General features: G+C 42.7%; 1 long non-coding RNA gene across 1 annotated transcript in view; it reads left to right on the top strand.

Moving 5' to 3' along the window:
• LOC138422532 (uncharacterized) overlaps nucleotides 1–7864 on the top strand; it is a 16705-nt gene extending 8841 nt beyond the window's left edge. The window contains exons 2-3 of the long non-coding RNA XR_011249907.1: nucleotides 2643–2724; nucleotides 6489–7864. This is a non-coding gene — a long non-coding RNA (uncharacterized lncRNA). The remainder of the gene's footprint in view (nucleotides 1–2642; nucleotides 2725–6488) is intronic.
• Nucleotides 7865–13248: the final 5384 nt, after the last annotated feature.

Below are 13248 nucleotides of genomic sequence, written 5' to 3'. Positions count from 1 at the left end.
CGTTCACTGCCTTTTATGGATGATGACACCTCCTGATGTTTAACTGAGAGGTAGGGGGAAAAGTGAGGTCTAGCAAGCTGCTTTTTAAACAGTAGCTCCCAGTGACCTTATTGCAGCTGGTCTCACACTGTATTCTGAGAAATTATCCCACAGAGTTGACTTACTTTCTGGTTTCAGCCCAAGAGACAAAATAACCTACTGAATTTGTCCATTTAATTTTCCAGATGGGGTTAAGTGGTCCCTCAAGGAGCTTGAGATCAAGCCAGTAAGAAATCAGATCTGAAAGAAAACAGGAGCATGAGAGAGGGGAGAATACATATATTTCATGCCAAGCAGTAACAGAATTGATAGTTTGGGTCAGCACACATCCCCAAAGAGCACCGACTCTTCCCAATAAGGAGAGTAAAACTAGTTGTAAGAGTTAAAGGAGCTCTATCTCAAGGGACAGCCATCCCAGGAATTCAAAGCTAACACATAGGAAGAATAGGTGATGCTATTTCCCTTAAGGTACCCATGGCAGACATTACTAACAGATACTGGAATCCTCCACTAAGTCCAAAGCCTCCTCCCAAGGCTTCTCCCAGAGTTCTAGGCAGCCATGAACAATCGATCAGAGTGGACACGCAGATGAAAATGATTTTCCACTTAGCACATGGGAGCAAGACCCCGTAAATGATTCATAAGGTCTTGTGCTGCTGAAACAACCATTAAGTGACTAGGTCAGGGGAGAGGTTACAGCCATATTTAGGCTTCCCAGTATAATCACATTCCAAACACTGTGGGTGATATTTCATTCATTCATTCACTCATCCACACATCCATTCATTCATTCACTCACTCATTTATTCATTATTCATTCATTTTCTTATTTATTCCTTCAATCCCTCATTTTCCCAGTCTTTCATTCACTCATGCCCTCTGTCATTCATTCTTTAACCAATATTTACTTCTGCATTCTATGTGCCAAACTGTCCCCCATGCTGAAGACCTAAACATCAGCAAGACAGACTCAACCCTGTCTACAGGGAGATTATAGAAAGGCCGGCATGGGGCGAGGTGGAGAGGTGAGCAGGGAAAAAAGTGTTGTTTTTTTGGTCACAGAAAAAAAAAAAAATGTTACATGTAACAATTACATAACTCATTATTTCTTTTTAATTGTGATCACTGCAACAAAGAGTAACACTGCATGCTCTGAGAGCAGAGAGCAGAGACTCAGCTTAGCCTGGTGGGGAAAGGTGAGGATGGGAATCCTCACCTCAAAAGTGTCCCAGAGGAAGAAACATTTGAGGTGAACACTGAAGGATGAGGAGATAACGAGACATAGAGGGGAAAGGGTTTCCAGGCAGAAGAAATGGCTTCTGTAGAAGCCTGGAAGGATGGAAACATTTTCATCACTGAAAATGAGAGAAAGTCAGAGGGACCAGAGCCCAGGGAAGGCCGGAAGGCGTGGTGTTAGACGATGCTGCAAAGGAGAGCAAGGGTCAGTGTGCCCTCCCAAACATGAGTCCCAGTGTGACCCTCACCTGCTAAGAACCCTTCAGGGACTGCCCCCTGCCCTCACAATGAACTCCAAACCCCTCACCACGTTCTGGCTCCAATCACCTCTCCATATAGCCCCATGCCAGCCTTTCTCCCTGAAGACACTGAACCCAGATTAAACACTCAGTTTCCAGGCTGGGAAACTGCGCTGTGAGCTCCATGGGAGCAGAAACAACGTGTGTTTTGTTTCCTGCTGTGTCCCCAGTGCCCAGGGTCCTGGCGCCATGCCAGGCATAGAGATGAACTTGAAAAATACTGTAAATGTACGAATGAGTGATCCTTTGACCCCACCCTTGGCACAGTGCCCGCACAACGCACTGAAGGTTTAAACGTTAGACAAGAGCAGGGACGAAAGAGGAATGGAGGGAGGGCGGGGAGGGAAGGAAGGAAGAAGGAAAGGAGGGAATGAAGGCAGGATGGAGGGAGGAGGGGGAAGGAGGGCAGGAGGGAGGAGGAAGGAGGCAAGAAGGAATGGGGGGTGGAGGAAGAAGGAAGGAAGGAAGCGAAACATCTTATGTGAGTATTGGGAAAAGGTCATGCCATAACCAAGCTTTTCAAAGCTCTAATTCTCATCCTAAAAGACAGTGAATCTACATATTTCAGAACAAATGATTGTTAAAAAAAAAAAAAAAGGATTCAGACTCACCAACCTGGCAACACAGGGTCCGGTAGGGAGAAGGAGGCCCGACTGTAAGCAAGATGGGTGGGGCCCATTTGGACGCTTCCAGCCAAAAAGCATTTTTGTGGCCTCGTAATTTCTGAAAGCTCTTGGCGAGGCTAACTGACTCCAGGCTCAATCTCCTGCAGAGATGTCATCTCTGCCATCCCCTCAGTTCACTATCACTCAACCTAACCCAGGCCAGGCTGTTGGCTGGGCCTCAGTTTCTGTGCCTGTAAAAAGAAACCCTTGGGTTAGATCATCTCTAATCCAGCCCTAACACTGTGAGTCTCTCATAGGTTCTCTTCCTGGAATCCCTTCCTATCCATCCACCTCAGCTCTGAAAATATTAACAATCATAATTACTATAATAATAGTAATTATTCTTACACTAGCTACCACTTACTGAAGCACTTTGTTTTTCATCTTTGCAACTGTCACACAGGTTGATCTATGATCTTCATTTTACACAGGAAGAAACTGAAATTCAGAGAGGTTATGTACCTTGCCCAAAGTAACACAGCCAGGTAAGGGAAAAGCAGGAATCTGATCTCAGACATCTTTAAACCCAAAGCCCATCCACCCCTTCCTTTATCCACAAATCTAACAGGTCCCAGCAGGACAGATGTTTACTGAACACAGACATAGATTCCCTAGTTAGCGTGTGAGGCAGGGGGGAAAACAGGCAAAGGAATATGTATGGTAGGAACATTATTATTGTTTGCCCGACCTCTCTTTTTCCTTTCTTTCCGGAGCAAGGGGTAAAATTGTCTTTCATATAAATAGAGATCATGGAGTTTTAGGGGGAGTGCGTCAAAGCTGTATATTGTCACCCTGTTTATTTAACTTATATGCAGAGTATATCATGAGAAACACTGGACTGGAAGAAGCACAAGCTGGAATCAAGATTGCCAGGAGAAATATCAATCACCTCAGATATGCAGAGGACACCACCCTTATGGCAGAAAGTGAAGAGGAACTAAAAAGCCTCTTGATGAAAGTGAAAGTGGAGAGTGAAAAAGTTGGCTTAAAGCTCAACATTCAGAAAACGAAGATCATGGCATCTGGTCCCATCACTTCATGGGAAATAGATGGAGAAACAGTGGAAACAGTGTCAGACTTTATTTTTGGGGGCTCCAAAATCACTGCAGATGGTGACTGCAGCCATGAAATTAAAAGACGCTTACTCCTTGGAAGAAAAGTTATGACCAACCTAGACAGCATATTCAAAAGCAGAGACATTACTTTGCCGACTGAGGTCCATCTAGTCAAGGCTATGGTTTTTCCTGTGGTCATGTATGGATGTGAGAGTTGGACTGTGAAGAAGGCTGAGTGCCGAAGAACTGATGCTTTTGAACTGTGGTGCTGGAGAAGACTCTTGAGAGTCCCCTGGACTGCAGGGAGATCCAACCAGTCCATTCTGAAGGAGATCAGCCCTGGAATTTCTTTGGAAGGAATGATGCTAAAGCTGAAACTCCAGTACTTTGGCCACCTCATGCGAAGAGTTGACTCATTGGAAAAGACTTTGATGCTGGGAGGGTTTGGGGGCAGGAGGAGAAGGGGACGACAGAGGATGAAATGGCTGAATGGCATCACTGACTCGATGGACGTGAATCTGAGTGAACTGCGGGAGTTGGTGATGGGCAGGGAGGCCTGGTGTCCTGCGATTCATGGGGTCACAAAGAGTTGGACACGACTGAGCGACTGAACTGAACTGAACCTCTACCATCCTTTTAGTTCTAATGGAACCACCAAGCACACAACCCTCCCAATGGCAGCAGTTGTGGGACCTAGGTCACATAACCCATCCTGCACAATTATAGTACAATATTAACCATTGCCCAGTCACAATGATTGGTGATTGGTTCAAGTACTGAACATGTGACCCAAAACAGCTAATAACAGCCCTCCCCTGCTTCTAAGTACTGAAGGAAAGGCTTTCTCTTTTCTCTAGAGCCACTATGCTGATTCGGAGAAGGCAATGGCACCCCACTCCGGTGTTCTTGCCTGGAGAATCCCAGGGACGGAGAGCCTGGTGGGCTGCCGTCTATGGGGTCACACAGAGTCGCCCACTACTGACGCAACTTAGCAGCAGCAGCAGCAGCTATGCTAATGTGACAGAAGCTTCAAGTTTCCTGTGACCTTGCCCCCATGGCGGCCCCACCCACAAATGCCATGAAAGGGAAGCCCTCCCTGTTAGAAGAATGTGGCCAACAGAGAAGCTGAAATGAGAGTCAAGGAGAAAGGAACCCTCACCCCACAGATGGGCTGCTGAAACCAACTCCACACTTGTCCTTTCTAGTTACTGAGCCAGTAAGGGCCTGAGATGTGATTCAGCCACTTGCAATCAGTAGAGTCCTAACAGAATTTTTGACCAGCATTGCATAGTTGTAGCGATATCCCACCACATACACGAACACAATATATTTGCTACCTAGAATTGTGCAGAAAGACCTGGTAAAGGGCATTGAGGAGAAAAAGAGGCAAGGAAGAAATAGAGACAGAAAAGAAAAATTGCCAAATCGCCATTCCCTTCCTTCCAGTCTTGGCTCAATCTCTGACCATGCTCACGCATTCATATCATCTGGGCTTCAGTTTCCCCAGAAAATCATGTCTTCTCTTTACCAAACAGCCTTTTTTCTATGTTACCTCATTTATTCCTCACTAAAACCTGCAAAATAGGAAAGTTATATCCATTCTGCAGAGGAGAAAACTTAGCCACAGAACAATTAAATTACCACATAATTAAGTGGCAGAGCCTAGAGTTTTGAACCAAGATCATGTAACTTTAAAATCCATCCCTTTAAAAAAACAACAACAACAACAAAACTACTTCCAACAGTCTCCCCCGTCAATGACACATTGGTTTGGATGCCAGCAGTTTCAATGGAGTTCTTCTTCTCTTTTTGCTCTGATATGTCAAGGGTTGCCTGTGCCTGAAGATCTAAAATTAACCAGGCACATGCTGATACAAGAGGATGTTTCTTTTCAGCAGCAACAAGAGCTTACAGGTAGTTTGATCCTAAGAGGAAATATCCCCAGGACAGTGGCTGGCAGCAAGTAGTAGGTTCCCTCCACTTCCAGAAATCAGTGCCTGTGTGTGTGGAAGGCAATTAGGACGGCCCACTTGTTAATACAAAGGTGAAGATATGAACATGAGGATGTCTAGTGGGTATTGAATAAAGCCGGACAAAGGCCTTTGAAAGCAGACAAGAAGAGGAAAATGACATATAATATTGTCATTTACAGTGCTTTGAACCCCCAAGCCAGAAGAACTTTTACATCTATGCTCAGTGTTACTTTTCATCCTAGGGAAGAAAGAGAGGGCCTGCTGACCCATAGTAATCTGTACCTAGACTCTCTACTCAACCAGAATTTATTGAGCATCTGCTATATGCCAGCTACTGTTCTAGTTACTGAGGACACAAGGGTGAACAAGACAGCTTTCCCCAAACCCGCTTTCTGAGTCATAGATCTGATCGTGGCATACTCCCTGCCTAAAACCATCAATGGCTCCTCATTGCCCACAGAATCAAGTTCAAAGCCCTCAATGTGGCATACAAAGCATTTCATTGTCCAGCCTCTTCAGTTTCATCTCTTTCACATGCTCACCATCCCCAATCCCCCCGATTCATGCTGTGGCTATACTAAAATATTTTCAGTGCCCCCTGACTCCCAGTCTTCAGACATTTCTGCCCATCTCCCTTAGAGCAGTATTCTAACACCACCAGTGTCCTCTTGCCCACTCCCTGGTTGTCTCACTCTTACTTATCCCTCAGTATACAGGTGACCTCTTCTGGAAGTTTTCTTGATCCCCTATCCACACCAATGTTAAGCATCATTTTTTTTTAATTTAACTTTACATACATTATTGGTTATACATAAAACAAATAAAAAGCAAAACTCCAGTGCTTTGTCACAATTAAATTTTTTTACTACTATTACATTTTGCTAGAGTAGAACTTATATTTTACTGGTGGTAGAATGTATTCATTAAAAACTCCAAACTTCATATATATCGAAATGTAAAGCCCTTAGCTATCTTTCTGTTATTTTTTATCAATTATTTTATCAATTATTATCACTATTAAATTTTATCGTATAAAATCTTCCCTTAAGTTTGTTGCACTTTCTATATCAGCAGAATAATTTTATTTCATAAACTATTCAAAAAATGAATAAATACTAACATCAGTCATCAGATTTCTGGACCTTAATGTCAAAAATGAGATTATGTTCTCTGGTATGAATCTTTTCTCCTGTAAACTTTTTTTAACTTTTTCTTTTACAGTGGAATATAGCTGATTAGGGCTTCCCTGGTGGCTCAGCGGTAAAGAATCTGCCTGCAAAGCAGGAGACACAGAAGATGCAGGTTCAAGTCCTGGCTCAGAAAGTTCCCCTGGAGAAAGTCATAGCAACCCACTCCAGTATTCGTGCCTGGAGAATCCTGTGGACAGAGGAACCTGGTGGGCTACAATCCATAGGGTCGCAAAGATTTGGGCACAACTGAAACTACTTAGCACGATTAACAATGTAGTGATACATCCAGGTGGACAGCAAAGGGACTCAGCCATATTCTCCCCCAAACTTCCCTCCCATCCAGGAGTGTTAAGCATCTTTAAATGATAGTGTTGTTTATTAGCCTCCCATCTCTCTCTTCCTTCTCTAGTAACAAAATCCTTCCTCCTATGGAGAATGCGTTCGAAGGCATTCAGTGGGCTATCCCATGCTCTTATCTTAGCCACAGATGAATTGAGCCAGGAATATCACCAAGCTATCATTGAGACCCCACTAAACGCTAAATGCCACAACAGAAGGACAGACCTCTATATGTGTAATTATGGCTGTTTTGCTTCCCAGGTGGCGCTAGTGGTAAAGAATCCACCTGCCAGTGCAGGAGAGTAAGAGACACAGGTTCAATCCCTGGGTCAGGAAGATCCCCTGGAGGAGGGCATGGCAACCCACTCCAGTATTCTTGACTGGAGAATCCCATGGGCAGAGGAGCCTGGTGGGCTGTAGTCCATGGGGTCAAAGAGTGAGACACAACTGAAGCAACTCAGCACACACAGGAGTAAACAACACAACATTGTAAAGCAATTTTCCTCCAATTAAAAAGCACATTAAAGAGAGAGAAAAGGATAGATTTGTTTGCTTTGCTGTCCTGACCTCAGCACCTAACATGGGTGGAGAATCCACAGGTAGGTTATCAATAAATATATTTGAATAGACAAAGAAAGAAAATTTGCTTTTACATTTGATTAAGCCAAAAACAACTAAGGTTTTCTACCACCAAAACTTCATATTTTAGGTCACAGAGAACCAAATTTCAGTTTTAAAGACCTGGATTCAAATCCTAGATTTGCCGTCTAAGAACTCAGTGGTATTGGGCAGGTGGTTTACCCTCTTCAAGGTTCAGTTTTCTTGCTTATAAAATGGGATTTAAAGTGAACTTGCTGTGACTTCCCTGGTGGTCCAGTGGCTAAGACGCCATGCTCCAATGAAGGGGACCTGGGTTCAATCCCTGGTCAGAGAACTAGATCTCACGTACCAGAAATAAAGATCCCCTGTGCCCCAAGGGAGATCAAAGATCTCTCATGCTGCAACTAAGACCTTATACACCAAATAAGTAAATAAAAATATTTTTTAATAAAAATTTAAAAAATAAAATGAGCCTGCTTCATTGGGATATGATGAGCGATAAACAACACTGTATTTGCAGAATTCTTAGGGCAGGCATTGGTACTCAGTAGGAATCAGTAAACATTAGTAGTCTCTGAGATTGTATTTAAACTAAGGACTCTAAGCTGTATTTAAACTAAGCTCCAAGCATTAGAGCTTGCCTGTTCAGAAGAGTTGCAACTGGACATCTGTTGACATCAGAAAGATCCATCCACACTGTCCCCTGATCAAGCAGATCTGCACTTGGAACTAAATAGTCAACAAAAGGCACATTTTGCAGCCTCAACTAGTCAGGAGTTTCCCATGATGACTTAAGGAGCATCAGCCTGCCACATCCTCTACCCTCGTCAGCACCTCGCATCAACCTGGATTGAAATGGCTACAGTAAAAGATAAAGAAATGCCTGCTAATTGTCTCCCCCATTTTGTGGGCTTTGAAATGCTTATCTTTGCCATACTTTTCTCATGGGATGTGATTTAGTCAAGTGTTTTAATTACCTAGAAACTCTGAAACATTGGTGGTGTTTCCTTGGGTAAGCGTGGTTGTTCCTGAAAGGGATGACTAAAAATAAGGCTATTTTTAGGAGAGAAAAGTGGCTCATTTCCTCTCTGTCAAATTCAATTAGCTTCTTTCACCTACCAAAACGTAGCACTGACTGTACCAGAACACCGTTGCTTGGTGCCCAACTGTGGTCTGAAGCCCTGTTGGTAGTACTGCCTTGTGGGTAAAAGCATGAACTCTAGAAGCAGAAAGACAAGTGAAGTGACCTTGGGGAAGTTAGCTGAATTCACGGAGTTAGTTTTCAAATAGGGGAAATGGAGAGCCATAGCTGTGCTGGTTGATATCCCAGTTTCAGCTGTCATTCTCCCAAAAGCAGACCCTACATCATGTGTGTGGGTAACTTATTCAGAACATGATCTCAAAAAGTAGGAGTGAACTAATGAGGAAGGAAAAAGGATATTTTTTAAAGTGCATTATCAAGGTCTGTGATATACACAACAGAGTCTTGATTTTGCACAGAGTATTTATTCAACAGTCCATGATTAGGTCCCTGCACTTCTAGACAGAACTTGGGTGCCACCTAGCAGGCTCTTAGAGCACCAGAGAAGGTTCTGGGACAGAAATGCAGAAATCCAGAGAACAGGTCCTTCAGACTGTCAACTGAGGTGTGTCTGAGTTCCCAGAGAACTGTCTACCACTGCTGAGGCTGAAAGAATTGATTGGAGGAGATGCAGAACAGGGAAGCCACAGCACCTGGGACCTCTACCCAGAACTCTTTAACAAAAAATAAAATAGATGAACCTGGATCCTGGCAGATAATAAGCAACTCAGTGCACTCAGTAAGAGCTGCAAGTAGGTGTGTTGAGTAACTCGGTGACTCCACAAGTACTACGTGGTCAACTCAAAATAACAGGTGAGTTTCCTCTCATGTGCTAACTCTGATCAAGTGGGAGTGGCTGCCTTGAGCCCTGTTGAGGCAAGGCTTCTGAGATACCACCTGAGCTCAGTGGGAAGGAGTGTGGTGATGGATTATTGATATCTGCTATGAAAATGGGGTATGTATACTGCTAATCTTGTATGGCCAATACTTAAGGTATATTGATTGTTTCCGTCTTCAAGCGTTCCATTTCACACTGAGAGGTTAAGTATCCAATCCATGTAAAATAAGGACAATACCTGTGCTTGACCTTCTTGACTCATAGGAAGACTTTGAAGTGGTAAATTTGAAAATGCTTTGGAAACACATAGGATACACATAAATGTGAGAACTTCCCAGCCAGCTCTCTCCTCCCCACTTCATGGGGAGGAACCCTTGGGAATAAGGACGTTCTCTGAGAAGATATTATTGACTATGCCAAAGCCTTTGACTGTGTGGATCACAATAAACTGTAGAAAATTCTGAAAGAGATGGGAATACCAGACCATCTGACCTGCCTCTTGAGAAACCTATATGCAGGTCAGGAAGCAACAGTTAGAACTGGACATGGAACAACAGACTGGTTCCAAATAGGAAAAGGAGTACGTCAAGGCCGTATATTGTCACCTTGCTTATTTAACTTCTATGCAGAGTACATCATGAGAAACGCTGGGCTGAAAGAAGCGCCAGCTGGAATCAAGATTGCCAGGAGAAATATCAATAACCTCAGATATGCAGATGACACCACCTTATGGCAGAAAGTGAAGAGGAACTAAAAAGCCTCTTGATGAAAGTGAAAGAGGAGAGTGAAAAAGTTGGCTTAAAGCTAAACATTCAGAAAACTAAGATCATGGCATCTGGTCCTATCACTTCATGGCAAATAGATGGGGAAACAGTGTCAGACTTTGTTTTGGGGGGCTCCAAAATCACTTCAGATGGTGATTGCAGCCATAAAATTAAAAGACGCTTCTCCTTGGGAAAAAAGTTATGACCAACCTAGATAGCATATTCAAGAGCAGAGACATTACTTTGCCAACAAAGGTCTGTCTAGTCAAGGCTATGGTTTTTCCAGTAGTCATGTATGGATGTGAGAGTTGGACTGTGAAGAAAGCTGAGCACCGAAGAACTGATGCTTTTGGGGGGCTGTTGAAGAAAACTCTTGAGAGTCCCTTGGACTGCAAGGAGATCCAACCAGTCTATCCTAAAGGAGATCAGTCCTGGGTGTTCATTGGAAGGACTGATACTAAAGCTGAAACTCCAATACTCTGGCCACCTCATGCGAAGAGTTGACTCATTGGAAAAGACTCTGATGCTGGGAAGGATTGGGGGCAGGAGAAGGGAACGACAGAGGATGAGATGGCTGGATGGCATCACCGACTCGATGGATGTGAGTTTGAGTGCACTCCAGGAGTTGGTGATGGACAGGGAGGCCTGGCATGCTGTGATTCATGGGGTCGCAAAGAGTCAGACACGACTGAGCAACTGAACTGAACTGAACTGAGAAGATAAACCTGGTTCTCTTCTTACTACTTAAACACACTACATGAGCCTGACTGATGGTTAGGGGACACTTGTTTGCACCCGAGTGTTCACAGCAGCACTCTTCACAACAGCCAAGTTATGGAAGCAACCTAAATGTCCATCAACAGATGAATGGATAAAGAAGATTCATATTTTGTTCCTCAGGGAAAAGAATGAAACAATACCAGTTACCGCAGCACAGATGGGCCTGCAGAGTGTCATAATCAGGTGAAGTAGGTCAGGCTGAGAAAAACAAACAGCATGTGATAACACATATATGGGGATTCTTAAACATGCTACAGAAGAACTTACTTACAAAACAGAAAGAAACTCACAGGCACGGGAAACAAGCTTATGGTTACCAGAGGGGAAAGGTGGGAGGAACAAATTAGAAGTTTGGGGTAAACAGATACATACCACTATATACATAAAATAGGTAACCAACAATGACCTGCTCTTTAACACAGGGAACTATACCCAGTATCTTTTTCTCAAACTTTTTATTTTATAGTTGAGTATAGCCAGTTAACAATACTGTAATAGTTTCAGGTGGGCAGCAAAGGGACTCAGTTGTACATATACATGTATCCATTCTCACCCAGTACTCAGTATCTTTTAATAACCTATAATGGAAAAGAATTGGAAAAAGAATATATGTGTGTGTGTGTATGTGTATATATATATGCATGTATACACACATATATATACACACACACACACACACATTGTAAACTAATAAAACACTGTAAATCAACTATACTTCAGTAAAAAAAATTTTTTTAATTATATAACTTGCCTCGTACCTCAAAGAAGGGCTAAGCCCCACAGCGATTTCTCAGTACTTTCTCTGTTGCTCTAGCTGTAAGTAGGTGCTAACCCTTGCTACCTAATTACCCTTCGCTCTGATCATCTTTCCCCCAGAGTTCCTATTCTCTGTCTCCCAGTGCGGAGTGAAATAAGGTGGCTCTGTCTTGGAATTTAGACTCATGAATTCTCCCATTTCCTCCCTGACCCTCTAAAATTCCCAGCTCCTTCCATATTCCGGGTCTTCAGTCCCTATAGAGGGCTCTGTCAGGGGCTCCCCAGGGAGCAGTGGTCCCCTCCATTCAGGCCCAACCCAAGCAGACCAGAACACTTCCTGCCAGGAGATTACCCAGAGAGACCCAGCCCTTCACCTTTGCTCTGAGTTCACAGTCAGCAGAAAGCACCTGCAATTCTTCAGCCTCTCTTACACGTATATTCCTTCCCATTGGCTGGGCTCACAGCTCCAGCTGATGGAAGCAAACCAGGGACCTGATAAGTGAGGAAACACAGGTGGAAACCCCCGCTGCCAGGGGGAGCAGAGGGGAGGGCTGACCTCACTTATTCCTAGCAGTCTCATGCCTGTTGTTCAAAAAAAGGGGGGCATATCTTCATTTTCACCCGTAATATATCTGATGGATGTTCAAATTCCAATATAGGGAAAATAAAAACCTTTCTTTGATCTCACTTCCCACAGGTAACTATAGTTAGCAGTTTAATGTGTCCTTCCAGACTTTAAAGACTTTTTCTTAGATAAAAAGATTATACTACATATATCATCTTATAATTTATGTTTTTTTCACTTAAATGTAAGACATTAAGACTGTTTCCCATTTTGAATTGGTAATCTGTCCAAAAATGTAATTAATACTGAAAATTACCAGAAGAATGTTCATTTTGAATAATGGAAACACACACTGTAGTCAAGGTCTCCTTTTTTTCCTGCATTTTTTTCTCTCAATATAAAAACCATTTTATTGTCTCAAAAAAATTAAATTAAGAATATTTAGAAAGATACTTTCCAAATTTTCAATATTATAAACAACATAGCAATGGATATCTTCATTCATACATCTTCCACACTATTCCTATTTGTTTTTTTAAGTCATTTCCTGGAAATGTGATTTCTTGGTCAAAGGGACTCATGTGTTTAACACTCTTGATTCACATTTCTCCGTCCTCTAAGTCTGTTTCTCAATTTGTCAACCCACCAGCAGGATGTGAAAATGCCAGGTTTTCTACATGCTTGGCTTACAAATAAAGATACAGTATCAGGATTATTTTTAACTTTTTATTTTTAAATAACTGCAGCCTTACAAAAAAGTTGTAAAACTGGCAGAGAGTTCTCATATGCCCTTCACCCAACTTTAAATGTTAACATCTTATATAACCAAATTACGATGAACCAAGCCAGGAAATAATACTGTTGCAATGCTACCAACTAATGCACAACTTTATTTAGATTTTTACCAGTTTTCCACCAATGTCTTTTCTCCATTCCAGAATCCAATCTGGGAATTGCACATTACATTTAGTTGTCATATCTCTTCAATCCTGTCCAATATGTACAAATTCCACTGTCTTTCTTTGCTTTTCATCACACTTTGAAAGCAGTCTGGTCACTTACAGGGTA

This window comes from Ovis canadensis, chromosome 17, assembly GCF_042477335.2.
Source record: "Ovis canadensis isolate MfBH-ARS-UI-01 breed Bighorn chromosome 17, ARS-UI_OviCan_v2, whole genome shotgun sequence".
Lineage (NCBI taxonomy): Eukaryota > Metazoa > Chordata > Mammalia > Artiodactyla > Bovidae > Ovis > Ovis canadensis.
The sequence above is the reverse complement of the archived record's forward strand: the minus strand, read 5'-3'. Positions and strand labels throughout refer to the sequence as shown.